At 41.0% G+C, this 12,275-nt stretch overlaps 2 protein-coding genes across 7 annotated transcripts in view; one reads left to right on the forward strand and one right to left on the reverse strand.

The window, feature by feature from the left end:
- The window catches only part of PALLD (palladin, cytoskeletal associated protein), an 811,300-nt gene that overhangs the window by 713,318 nt on the left and 85,707 nt on the right, over positions 1-12,275 (forward strand). The window lies entirely within an intron of this gene.
- Positions 1-12,275, reverse strand: part of CBR4 (carbonyl reductase 4) — a 214,723-nt gene that overhangs the window by 73,981 nt on the left and 128,467 nt on the right. The window lies entirely within an intron of this gene.

The raw sequence follows: 12,275 nt of genomic DNA on the forward strand, positions 1-12,275 counted from the left end.
GAAAGTGCTAGGTGAAGGGGTGAGCAGGGGTGGGAGGGCTTAAAAGGGAAGGGGATGAAGGGTGAGGGGTGGGAGTGGGGGTGGGGAAGCCAAGCTGCTATAGTAAAAGTTAAACTTCCACCCCCAATCGGTGGCCCCTTCTAGAACTCTCTCCCTTCCCACTTGCCTGCACGCCCCAAAGCTGAATTCCAGATGGGCATTTTGCTTCCTGCTAATGGGGGTCCGTATTGGCGATGCTTTGCAGCCCCCTGGCTGATCCCTCCCTCTCTTTTAACTTGTTTTGTGACTCCATCTTTTCTCTTAATCGTGGGGTCCAACGTGGAGGTGGGAGGGCAGAGAAAGCCAGGCTGGCAAAGACTGGGGGAAGGGGATTAGAATGACCTCATTCCCTAGCATCTGATGGAAGAGGGGCGGGGGAGGGTCCTTCCATCCCCATCCTGAAGCTAAGCAGGACTGTACCACCCCCTTGCCCAGCCCCCACCCCCCTTCTTTCTGGGGGAAATTTCTTTTCACCTTGGCGCCATTCAAAGAAAGTTTGCACACATAGGCAGTTTTCCAGGGCTGGTGCCTGCATGCTCCCAAACTTGCTCCTGGTGTGTGCCTGGCCACTCTGTCTCCCCAGTCCTTGGCTGTGGCCACTGCTTTGTTAGCTGCTGCTCAGTTATGGGTCTGGGGACATTGCCACAGCCCATAGCCTTAGCAGCTTATACCCAGTCAACTAGAAAAGATACTATGAACAGTCAAGCTTGGCCCTTCTCTGGGATGCTGTGTGTTTGAAAATAAGAGCACAGAGTTCTCAGCTAATCCTTGATGAAGAGAGGCTCCCCCTCTCCAACCTTGCTGGGGCTGGGGGAGCTGGCTTCTTTCTAGCTGGTTTGCCTTATTTAACAGTTATGGGGCAGCTCTTCCCTCAACAGAGTTTGGTCATCTGAACCTAAGGTATGGTTGGGGACCCAAGGGGACCCTCTGGAGAGCAGGAGGGACTTGGCAGGGTATTGCTGGACCATGAGCATCATTCCATGAGCCAGAACTTGCTTCAGTAGCAGGCCTGGACAAGCCAAGCCCCAGCTCTATGTGCTTGAGTCCATCAGAATCAGGAGTCTCTGGAGCCCAGAGCTAGCTGGATCTACATTTTGATTCGCAATTACAGAGAGTTATCCTGAGAAAGATAAAGATGAGCAGACCCAAGTTTCTGAGCCAGGGAATAATACATTCCTGGGGAACCAGCTGTCTGGTTCGAAAAACTGTCTTCAACCACCATTCCCATCGCACCCCCATCCTCCAGGCTAAGCTATAGTCTTAGCTACTTTGGAAATTGCCAAGTTCTGTGTTTGAGGATATTTTCTTGAAGGCTGATATCAGAACTGTTTTAATAATAATTACTATCTAAGAGAGTCAAGTAATGATGGAGGGATTTTAGCTTATGTTGCTTCTGGAGTTCTCCATACAAAGGCATACACTTTTAGTTTAAATGTTTTTATACATCCTCAGTAAAAACTGGAAAACTGATTTAATGAGAAGAGATTTGAGTGAGTTTTATTTTTCCCTAGACTGTTTATATTACGTATTATAGGAGCTAATAATACTGAAGTAACTGTATCCATGTGCCTTAGGATGATTATAACAGTTAAGCCTTAAGAGAGGAAGTGGTTAGAAGAGTAATCGAGAACTATATAATTAACAGGCCTTTTTATCTAATTCCTAGGCTTTATTTGCTCCATTTACTGTATATAAAATAAGGTTTATGTGCATTTTTGTCTAAAGAATGAGTGGGGTGGGATATCCAGTGCTCACACTACATCTTTTTATTTCAATATTTTATTCATTTATTTATAGGCTAGAAACAATAAAGAGGAGAGGGGAAGATAGAGAAGGAGAGAGAAAGACACCCACCACATTAATTACTTCACCTCTCTTGAAACTTCTCCCTTGCAAGTAGGGAACAGGGACTTGAACTCTGGGACTTGAATTATTCTACATTGTTATATACACACCACGTACCACATTTCTTCATAAGAAATTGTATAGAAAACAGCAAATCATTCAAGCTTCCTAACCTTCTCTTTGGCTGTGCAAAAACCTAAGGTTCTGAGTGAATACAGTGGGCTGACAGATAACAGAGCTTTATTTTTTAATCTGCTGAATCCATGAATCATGACTTCTGGCGGCTAGTATGTACAGTAGCACACCTGTGCATAATGCCAAAGGCCCTTAACTTAGTAAGCAAGCAGATAGATGCACCGTTTAGTAGCCCTGTGCTTCATTATATCTTTATGGGTTCTAACTTTTTTTAAAAAAGTTTTATTTTATTGTTTTTATTTATAAAAAGGAAACACAGACAAAACCATAGGATAAGAGGGGTACAACGTCACACAATTCCCACCACCAGAATTCCGTATTCTATCCCCTCCCCTGATATCTTTCCTATTCTTTGACCCTCTGGGAGTATGGACCCAGGGTCATTATGGGGAGCAGAAGGTGGAAGGTCTGGCTTCTGTAATTGCTTCCCCACTGAACATGGGCATTGACAGGTCGATCCATACTTCCAGCCTGTCTCTCTCTTTCCCTAGTGGGGTGGGTTCTAGCTTATAATGGATGTTTTTTTTTTTGTTTTGTTTTGTTTTTTTACCATAACAGAATAAAAAGTTGAATGTCACTTATCACATTGTATTGCAGTTGATCATAAAGCTTTACTGTGTTGTCTTTGCGAGAACTGTAATATCCTGACAACTTTCAAGGATAATTATGCTTTGTACAAAAAAATTGGGTTCTTGGAAAAGTCATGATGTATTTTTCTGTTTTTCTATGCAAAAATGTGCCATGACTTTCTGGCTACCTACTTCCTAGAAGTAAATCTTATACCCTGTATATAGCTGCATGTTACTGATGTATAAATCATTTTCTGAAAAGTTGACCAGGATTTCAGATTGCTTAAGGTGCTAAAGTAATCATTTCAAGAGGAAGTTACTGGTTTATACAAACAATAACTATCTAAACAAATTGACCTCTTTCATTTTCCAGATTCCATTCACAAACTTTGAGAACTCCGAAAATATGTGTTGGACAATGTCTTCCCTTTTGTGTGTATATTCACATAAACAATTTTATAACAAAACATATTCTAAGTTTTCACTTGAGCAGGTCCAGAGCAATAGTGGATAATCAGAATTCACTATACGTCTAACATTGCCTACTGTGTGATATGTTGCAAAATAATTCTCTTCAAGTGAATGGGATAGAGAGGCACTAAGTATACTTTTTTAAAATGCTGGAATGTGGGATAAAACTCCTCTTTGTGTTTTTGATACATTATACATACTATCTCATTCCAGTCATTTCTTTTGAGACGTAGAAGAAGTGGAACTCTACCAGACTTAAATGAAGGGTATATGAAAGATAAGGATTTTGTCCAGGATAATACAAATAAAACTGAGCCTCTTTGGTTCTTCCTAGTTCTGACACTCATGTATTGAAGTCTAGATATTCCTTAAAGACTATAAAAATTTGAGGGATATTTTTTGTCTTTTAAACAAAGAAACTCAATCAGATTTTGATAAAAGATAAAAGATGGTAGGTTACAAAGGTACCATGTAAGCCTTTGTGAATGGAAAATGTTAGCCCATTCTTCTAACAGGGAAGGCACAGAACTAAAATGGAAATAAGAAAAGCCTGGGGTATCAGAAAGAAGAAAAAACACTATTTTGAAACTAGGGGCAGGTACATGTTCCTGCCCAACCTTTTGGACAACTGAAAGCACAGATTTCTTCCTGGGTAGTAAATCTTAGCTGCCTCTTGGTTATGTGCTTTAGGGTTAACCATAATTGGTAACACTAGCCATTCCAGTTAGGGGAGCCTCTCTTGTGTGTTTTGGATGATGGTTACAAGGAAACAAACTGAAAATGTGGGATGGTTAATGTCACTTTGCAGTCTCCACCAAATGCTCATTCGCACAACTGCTAAAGCTTTACCACCACTAAGACAGTGATTTTCAGTTTGACATGAACTTTTGGAAGGCAAAAAGGCTTATTTGATGGAAAAGATTTCCTCCTGAGGGAGAAGTTGTCATTTGCAGACAAGGTGTGTCAGCCAGAAGAAATGTGAAAATAATCACTTTCTGGTTTCTACTGGCAAAACTTTGCCTCTTTCTTCTATATAAAAGTGGTAAAAAAAAAAAAAAAAGAGTCATAGAAAGACACAAAACCAAGTAGAAAGAACAAACATTAAAGTTTAACTAGTGGGAGAAGAGAGAGAAACTAACCCTTGTTAAGTAACTGTCAGAAATCAGGCAATGCTGGGTGTGTCATACTCTTAACCAAATTTAGTTGTCACAAAATTCTCTAAAGCAGACCCAACTTATTTCTTGGAATTATAGAACAGGTGCCACAAAAAATAAAGTACCAAAGGGACACTGTCTCCAAGGCTCAGAAACTTGACCTTAATCTTCCTGATGCTTTTGTGAAACTATCCCAGCTACTAAGCATTAGCAGTAATTTCAGATGAGCTAGATCCTGAATGTGAATTGATAAATTGATTGCTGGGAACTCTAAATATATTGTTTTTAAATTAAAACTATGTTACACTTCATGTTTAGTTTCCCAGGACAGCCTAGAAATTATAGCTAACATATTCTGCTTTATTAATAGAACCATAGAACCCAGCCACTATAACAACATGAGCTTTGTGGGAAAAATGCACTTCCAGCTCCTACTTAATTTTGTTAAGGGTTTCAATCTTAAGCAACAATGGCAAAAAAAAAAAAAAAAAGGGACCCCACCTTTTCATTTTCTATTTAAACTCAAAGGAAAAATAAAGGTACACAGAGATATATTTCTTTTCATACTCCCCTTATGGTAACAGAGACCCCACCCTGGAACTGCAGAACTTTGAAGAGAGGGCGGATTCCAGCAGTAGCTGGATTTTTGTAGCAGCAGAAGAGAATTGGGAGTGAGGTAGGTGGCTTGGGGTAGGGCTAGGGGTAGAAGGTGGAGGACAAAACAAGACAGAAATGGAATGAGTGAGAAAGCAGAACTATTTTGGAGAGCTTGCCTATTAATTGACATTACTTGCTCACTGAGCATAGCCTTTACTAGAGTCTGAAGACCTAGACATCAACACTAATTATTCATGTTAAATATTTTTAAAGCCAGGGTCTGGGCTTTTATGGAATCTTCAATAATAGAAGGAAAGCATATTTATATATCAGGAAAATAGCATAAAGATTAAAAACTAAAGACTTTCATCCTCAAGGCTCCAACGTCCCAGGTTCAGTCTCTAGCAGCACCAGAGCTAAGCAGTGCTCTGGTTAAAATAAAAAATAAATAGAAATGAAAAAATTAAAAATAAATTTTAATTTAAAAAAGTGTATGTACAGGCATATTTTCCTTTCTTTTTGATGCCAGTCTACTATATTCCAAAACAAGTAACTATTCGGAACTGAGTAGTAAGGAATAAACTTGGATACCGATGGTAAATATTGTATTCTAAGTAACTAGTACATGCCATTTATTGAACACCTCATATTGTAAATGTGCAAAAATGTTTCACATACTTTGCCATTCGGTCTTCACCAAACTACCATGAAATTATAAAATGAGGATTTGAGTCATTGGTCCAGAGGCACAATGATCTGAAATGAAAAGGCTGAGACCTCATTCATTCAGCAAATACTGTTGAGCAAGTCTTGGACCCTGAGCCCTGAGTAGACCTTGGGAATAAAGTAGGGAACTAAATGGACATATACACAAAAATCTTTGTCCTCATGGAGCTTACATCTTCTAGTTACAGGACACCGATCATAAACAGACAAAGCACCTACTGTTTCCAGTGGCATTCATGCTGTGTGTGTGTTTGGGGTGCTGGGGTGAAGACAGGGCAGCGAGGAAGGAAGCCTGGTTGGGGTTTTGGTACAGTGAGATAGAAAATACAAGCAGAGAGGGTCAGGCAGTGGCACACCAGGTTAAGCACACATAATATGAAGCACAAGGACCTGGTCAAGGATCCTGGTTCGAGACCCCAGCTCCGCACCTGCAGGGGGCTCACTTCACAAGCAGTGAAGCAGGTCTACAGGTGTCTGTCTTTCTCTCCCTCCCTCTGTCTGCCCTCTCCTCTCAATTTCTCTTTATCCTATCAGAAACAAACAAACAAACAAACACTGGCCTCCAGAAGTGGTGGATTCCTAGAGTTCTAGGAGGCAAAAAGAAAAAGAAAAAAAGAAACTGTAAGCAGAAGAGAAGAGTGGTCATGGGCCTATAGAGTACTGCAAAGTATTGGTAGCATTGTATCTCCCAACAAACTAGTTTTGTAATGCCACATGTTTGAGTATGTGCCATCTCTCTGTCACAGTAAACAATCCAGCAAGGGCTGGGGAGGTATCCAAGAACAATAGATAAAGGACTTGACCTTGTCTATTGAAAGGGAGAGTTGCTCAAGGGCATCCCTGAGAAAACCAGGCAGAGGGCTGGACCTTGGCATAGTGCAGCGGTGGTTGTTCTGTGGCTCTGGAAAGGAGGGGAGGAGGCCATCTGTCAGCTAAGATTCAGGGAGGGGCCTGAAATGACAGTGGAGCACTGGAACCCGACTGTTCTCTACTGCTTGTATCTGTTTTTGCAGTGAAATAGGAAGCTTGGTCATCAGCTGGGAGTGAGGGAGGGAAGGGGAGGGGAGAGAGTGTTTCAGGAAAGATGAGAAGAAAGAAGGTGTGAGCCTCTCTTGGGAGAGGGGAGGCCTGAATTCAGCTTGTACAACTCTCCAGATCTGCCTAAAGTTAAATCCCAGCTCAACATCCACAGTGGATTGGGACTCTGAATTCTATAATCCTGCTCTTTGTTGAGGAGAAATATTGACTGGCTTTCTTTACTGTTTACTTGGAGCAGACCCTGTGCTTAGTATGTGCGTGGTTAATATTTGTTGAGTGACTGCTATAATCAACTGCCTACGTGTCCAGAAACTTAACTTTAAATTTCCTATCCCAGTCATCACATTAGTCGATCCTTGCTCTGAAATGCTCTGACATGTCTGGTCTCTAAAGCAGCCCTTGTGTACCAGTTTATTCCATTACTAATTATCTCACTGAGTTAATCTGATCTCTTTAATTTTAAGATTCTTAGATTAGGAAAGAACTCTTTAATTGCAAGCTCTTTTGTATTACTCTCTTAACGGCTGCCTCATTCCTACCAGACCAAGCCTTTGATGGCAACAGAGATGCCTGCTACTTCTGTTTCCTCCCTCCTGGTTGGTTAGCACACTGCTGGGGCACAAGGGCATAGTTGAGTAGGAAATGGGAAACCAGCTCCAGTGCTTAAAATAATGCAAGAAATAGATCTGATTTCAACTCAGTTAGTGGCAAAGGAACTGGTTGAAGTTGAGGGACTCAGGGACTAGTTAAAGAAAACAGTACTTGGTGGTGATAGTGTGTGAAAAATGAAGCATGTGCAGTACTTCACAGATACTCCCAGGGTCATGTCATTTAGAGAGGAAAACGAGCTAAGGCAGCTTAGTGGCAAAGGCAGATTTAGTTGTATATTTTATTTGTTTTTGTTTATGTTTACTGCCACCATGGTTATCACTGGGGCCTACATGATGAACCCACTGTTCCTAGCTATCATTTATTCCCCCCTCCTTTTATTTGATAGAACAGAGAGAAAATGAGAGGGAGGGAGGGAGGGGGGAGAGGAGATACCTGCAGATCTGCTTTACTGCTTGTGAAGTTTCTACCCTGCAAATAGAGAACAGTGGCTTGATCCTGGGCCCTTATGCTTAGTACTGTGTGCACACAACAGAGTGAACCAACCACTGCCTGGCCCCAGGCAGGTTTAGTTTTTGAACATTTCAAGTGGAAGTATTTGAGTCTTCGATTAGATACCTAAGACTGATGTTCTGGGAAATAGTATGTATGGGATGTAATGATTTAGGAATTGCCACTACAAGTTGGTAATTAAAGTCTTGACAGAAGATAACTTTACTCCCAAAAGAGAGCAGAAAGTGAGAGATTTGATTCTTAGTACTTAGAGGTGGAGCAAAGGTCCTGACATTTGGCCGAGCTCTACACAAAATCTGCTCAATGACAGAATATTGAAATAAAAGATGTCCCAGTAAAGCCTCAAATGGACTGCTACAATACTGGAATCAGGAGAAAAAAAATTGTGTTCTTCTTGGGAAAGCCTTATTTTTTCCTTGTCTTCAATAACTGTAAATAGATGAATTTGTATGGAAGAAGACATGTAGGTTTTTTAAAAAAATCTATTTCAGGCATTTAAGAGACAAAATGAGTCCAAATGCACTCCATATACTTCTCACACAACCACACCACTGTGTTATATAACAATATTCAGACACATGCTATCCACACAGCTAATTAAATCTGTCCCTAAAAGTGACTGAAAGATATCTAGGGATAGTAGATAAGGAGTTAGACTTCACTTCTGGAGGAAGCTTTTATTTGCCAAAGAGAGAAATGGGGTGGAATTTTCAAGTTTCTCTGAGAGGCAGAAGAATTATGTAGGATTAAGAGGGAATATGTCCAAATCCAGACATTCCTTGGCCCTTCTTCACACATAGCCAGCAGGAGTTGTCAGTTTGCAAACATACAGAAGTAACCGATTTAATATAATTTCTTCTGCATTTCTGGGACTATTCAGCAAGGTGCCAAATGCCCTGTGAAAACTTCATGTGTGTGAGGTCAACTTTCAGGTCAACTACTCAGGTCAACTTTCCTACTACTGGATACAAATGAATGATGATAGTCTTAACAAGTCAACTTAAAAAATCATTTTAAATTTGGTGATTTAGGAAAGTCAGTTAAAAAAAAAAACATTTCCCTTTCTTCTTCCCTTCCTTCCTTTCGTTCTTTCTCCCTTTTCTTTCTCTTTCCCAAATGCTTTAATGGTCTTTCTGCCATTAAAAAAAAAAACAAAAACATTTCAGGGTTGCGACATGTAAATAAAATACGGGTCATGACAAGTTGTTATTCATTTGAAACTACCAGCAGGTCAGCAAGAAAGACAGCTCATCTGGGAAGGTACCTGCTTTGACATGAACATGATGCAAGTTCAAGACAAGTTCCCACCACACAGGGAGAAGCTTCCCTACTTTGGTGGTGTTCTTTTCCTCCCATCTCTGTCACTGTCACTGTCTCTTTCTTTTTCTATCTCTATCTGAAAAAGCCAGTCCAGAGTGGTGAAGCCCTAGCAGCAATAAAATAATAAAAATAAAAATACCAAAACCTTTGCTGCATACTGGTAAAGAGCTAGCTAGAGCAGGTATCTCTACTTCTGAAACACAGATATAAAAAACCTAAAGGTGTAGTTACAGAAGCACTTGTATTTCCTGATTCCAAAGGTGTCTTTTCTCTTCAGCACACCAGGATGAAGCACAAATGACTAATCAGGCCAAGTCAAAGCAAGAACACTGATTCAGGAGAGATTTTTTTTTTTCTGCCTCCAGGGTTATTGCTGGACTAGATGCCTGCACTACAAATCCACTGCTCCTGGAGGCTATTTTTCCCATTTTGCTACCCTTGTTACCCTTGTTGTTGTCGTCGTCATTATTACTATTATTGTTGTTGCTGTTGTTGTTGGATAAGACAGAAATCAAGAGAGGAAGGGAGACAGAGGGGGAGAGACAGACACCTGCAGACCTGCCTCACCACCTGTGATGCGACCCCCTGCAGGTGGGGAGCCTGGGATTCGAACCGGTTCTTAGGCTGGTCCTTGCGCTTCGCACCATGTGCGGTTAACCGCTGTGCTACCACCAACCCCAAGATATTTTTTTAAGGCTTTTTCCATAATCATAAAAACGTAAGATTGTAAAAACGTGATGAGAGAGATATATCAAAGCAGTGCTATGTTCTAGAATATGGTGGTGCTGGGAATTGAAACTGAGGTTACTGCCACCTCAAGAATGCAAGTCCCAGGGGCTCAGGCTGTATGTAGCACAGCGGGTTAAGTGCAGCAGGTTAGGCACACGTGGCGCGAAGCACAAAGACCAGCATAAGGATCCTGGTTCAAGCCCCTGGCTCCCCACCTGCAGGGGGGGTCACTTCATAAGCGGTGAAGCAGGTCTGCAGGTGTCCATCTTTCTCTCCCCTCTCTGTCTTCCCTTCCTCTCTCCATTTCTCTCTGTCCTATCCAACAACAACAGTACCAGTGGCAACAATAACGACAGCAACAAGGGCAACACAATGGAAAAAATGGCCTCCAGGACCAGTGGATTCCTGCTGCAGGCATTGAGCTCCAGCTATAACCCTGGAGGCAAAAAAAAAAAAAAAAAAAAAAAGAATGCAAGTCCTGTGCTTCTAATACTGGACTATCTATCTCCTAGTTCAGTTATTTCTTTGAGTCAGTAGTAGAAGGAAAATCTTTTTTTTTTTTTTTAGCCAGCAGGTGAGAAAGAGAAACAATGAGAGAGAGAGACACCATAGCACTGCTCCACTGATTGTAGAGGTGCTGCCATGTGGTGTTGGGATTCTTGAGACCAGATCTTCACACATGACAAAGTGTACTCTCTACACAGTTTTTAAGAGTAAGTGCTGAGGCTGAGTAGTGACTTGCCTGATAGAGCACACAGTGCATATGATTCTAGCTTCAAACTCCTGGTCACCTACAATATGGGAGCTTTACAAGTGGTGAAGCAGAGCTGCAGCTCCCTTTCCCTCTTCCTCTCCCTCTCCCCTCCCCCTCTCCTTCCCTCCCTTTTTTTTTTTTTTCTGTCTCACCGTTTATTAAAATGTTAATTTTTTCCCAAAGGGTAAATGCTAAATGTTTGGAATCCTGAAGACATAAAACATAATCATAAAAACGTAAGATTGTAAAAACGTAATGAGAGAGATATATCAAAGCAGTTTGACTGGAGTAAGCAATCTCACTGGAAAAATCAGGTTGGATGGGGTGGGAACTACACAGGGATGCTTCCTGTACTTTGGCTACCTGCTGTGACTTGCAACTAGGAGAAAATGCAACAGAGGTGTTGAGTAGACAGCCCAGCCAACAGCACTGTGTTCCCAGCACTGTCTGGCTGCAGTCTCTGTCCCTTGTGAGAATCTGTGATGTTGGCAGCTGCTGCCAGGCTCACTGTGGCTTCTGTAGCTCTGCTTGCAGCTTTGTCTTCTTGTGTGTCTATTTCCTTTCCTACCCTTTCATTTTGATTTTGATCTCTTTTTAAACAAAGAAAGGAACTATAAATGTTTTTGCAATATTATTGTTGCCCCCATTGGATTCACTGTACTAGAATATTCTACTAAATTTACAAAGAGGACACAGAGGTACCCCCTGCATTTGAACTTGTTTTGCTATTTTGACTTGTATGAATAACTTCTATTACTAGAGAAAATCCAAAGGGAATTTTCACTTTTATGGTCAGTGGTGAAAATTGAAAAGTACATTCAATATGTGTTGGCAGCAACCATTCTAGAAGCAGTGGACATCCCACATGAGAAAGGTCCAACCAGGCTCAGCTTCCCCCTCCCAGCTACATTACATAGGCTGTGTATTTGTCATAGCAGTCCATATTTTACTATATGTGAATGTTTATATTAGGTTTTTTGTGTTACTTGGTATGATTCAGTTATTTTGGGGATATGGGACCACTTGAAAACTTTCCATGGTAGTTGTTTCTTCACTTCCCACCATTTGGGCTTTAAAAAGGTTTCTTAAGAACACTGGACTAGGGGACTGAGTGGTGGCACACCTGGTTGAACACACATGTTACAATGTGTAAGGACCTGGGTTCAAGACCCAGTCCCCACCTGTAGGGGGACAGCTTTGTGAGTGGTGAAGCAGTGCTGCAGGTGTCTCTCTGTCTGTTTCCCTTTCTATACGCCCCTTCCCTCTCTATTTCTGACTGTCTCTATTCAATAAATAAAGATAATTTTTAAAAATTGTTTAAAAACCCATATGCTTTTTAAAAAATGAACACTGTCCTAGCAAGTAGCATTCACAAATATAGTAATAGTGAATCATTTTATTTCCTATCTAGTAATACAACCATTTTTGGTTTACTATGTTATAAGAAAAACAGCCATGTTGCTTTCAGAGAGTAATACAGTTAAATTCATTGCTGATTATTCAGATGACCAGACAGAGAGATTATTAAGTTTCAGAGCATAGGACTTGCATGTCTGAGGCCCCAGAGGTCCCAGGTTCATTCCCCAATGGTACCAATTGCCAGAGAAATGCTCTAGTCTCTATCTCTCATAAAAATAAATATTAAAAATCTGGCTGCAAATATGTAACCCTTCTACTTTCATTTAAGGGGAAAAAATGCCTTTAGGGACAGAAAAA

This window comes from Erinaceus europaeus, chromosome 2, assembly GCF_950295315.1.
Source record: "Erinaceus europaeus chromosome 2, mEriEur2.1, whole genome shotgun sequence".
In the NCBI taxonomy this organism is placed as follows: Eukaryota; Metazoa; Chordata; class Mammalia; order Eulipotyphla; family Erinaceidae; genus Erinaceus; species Erinaceus europaeus.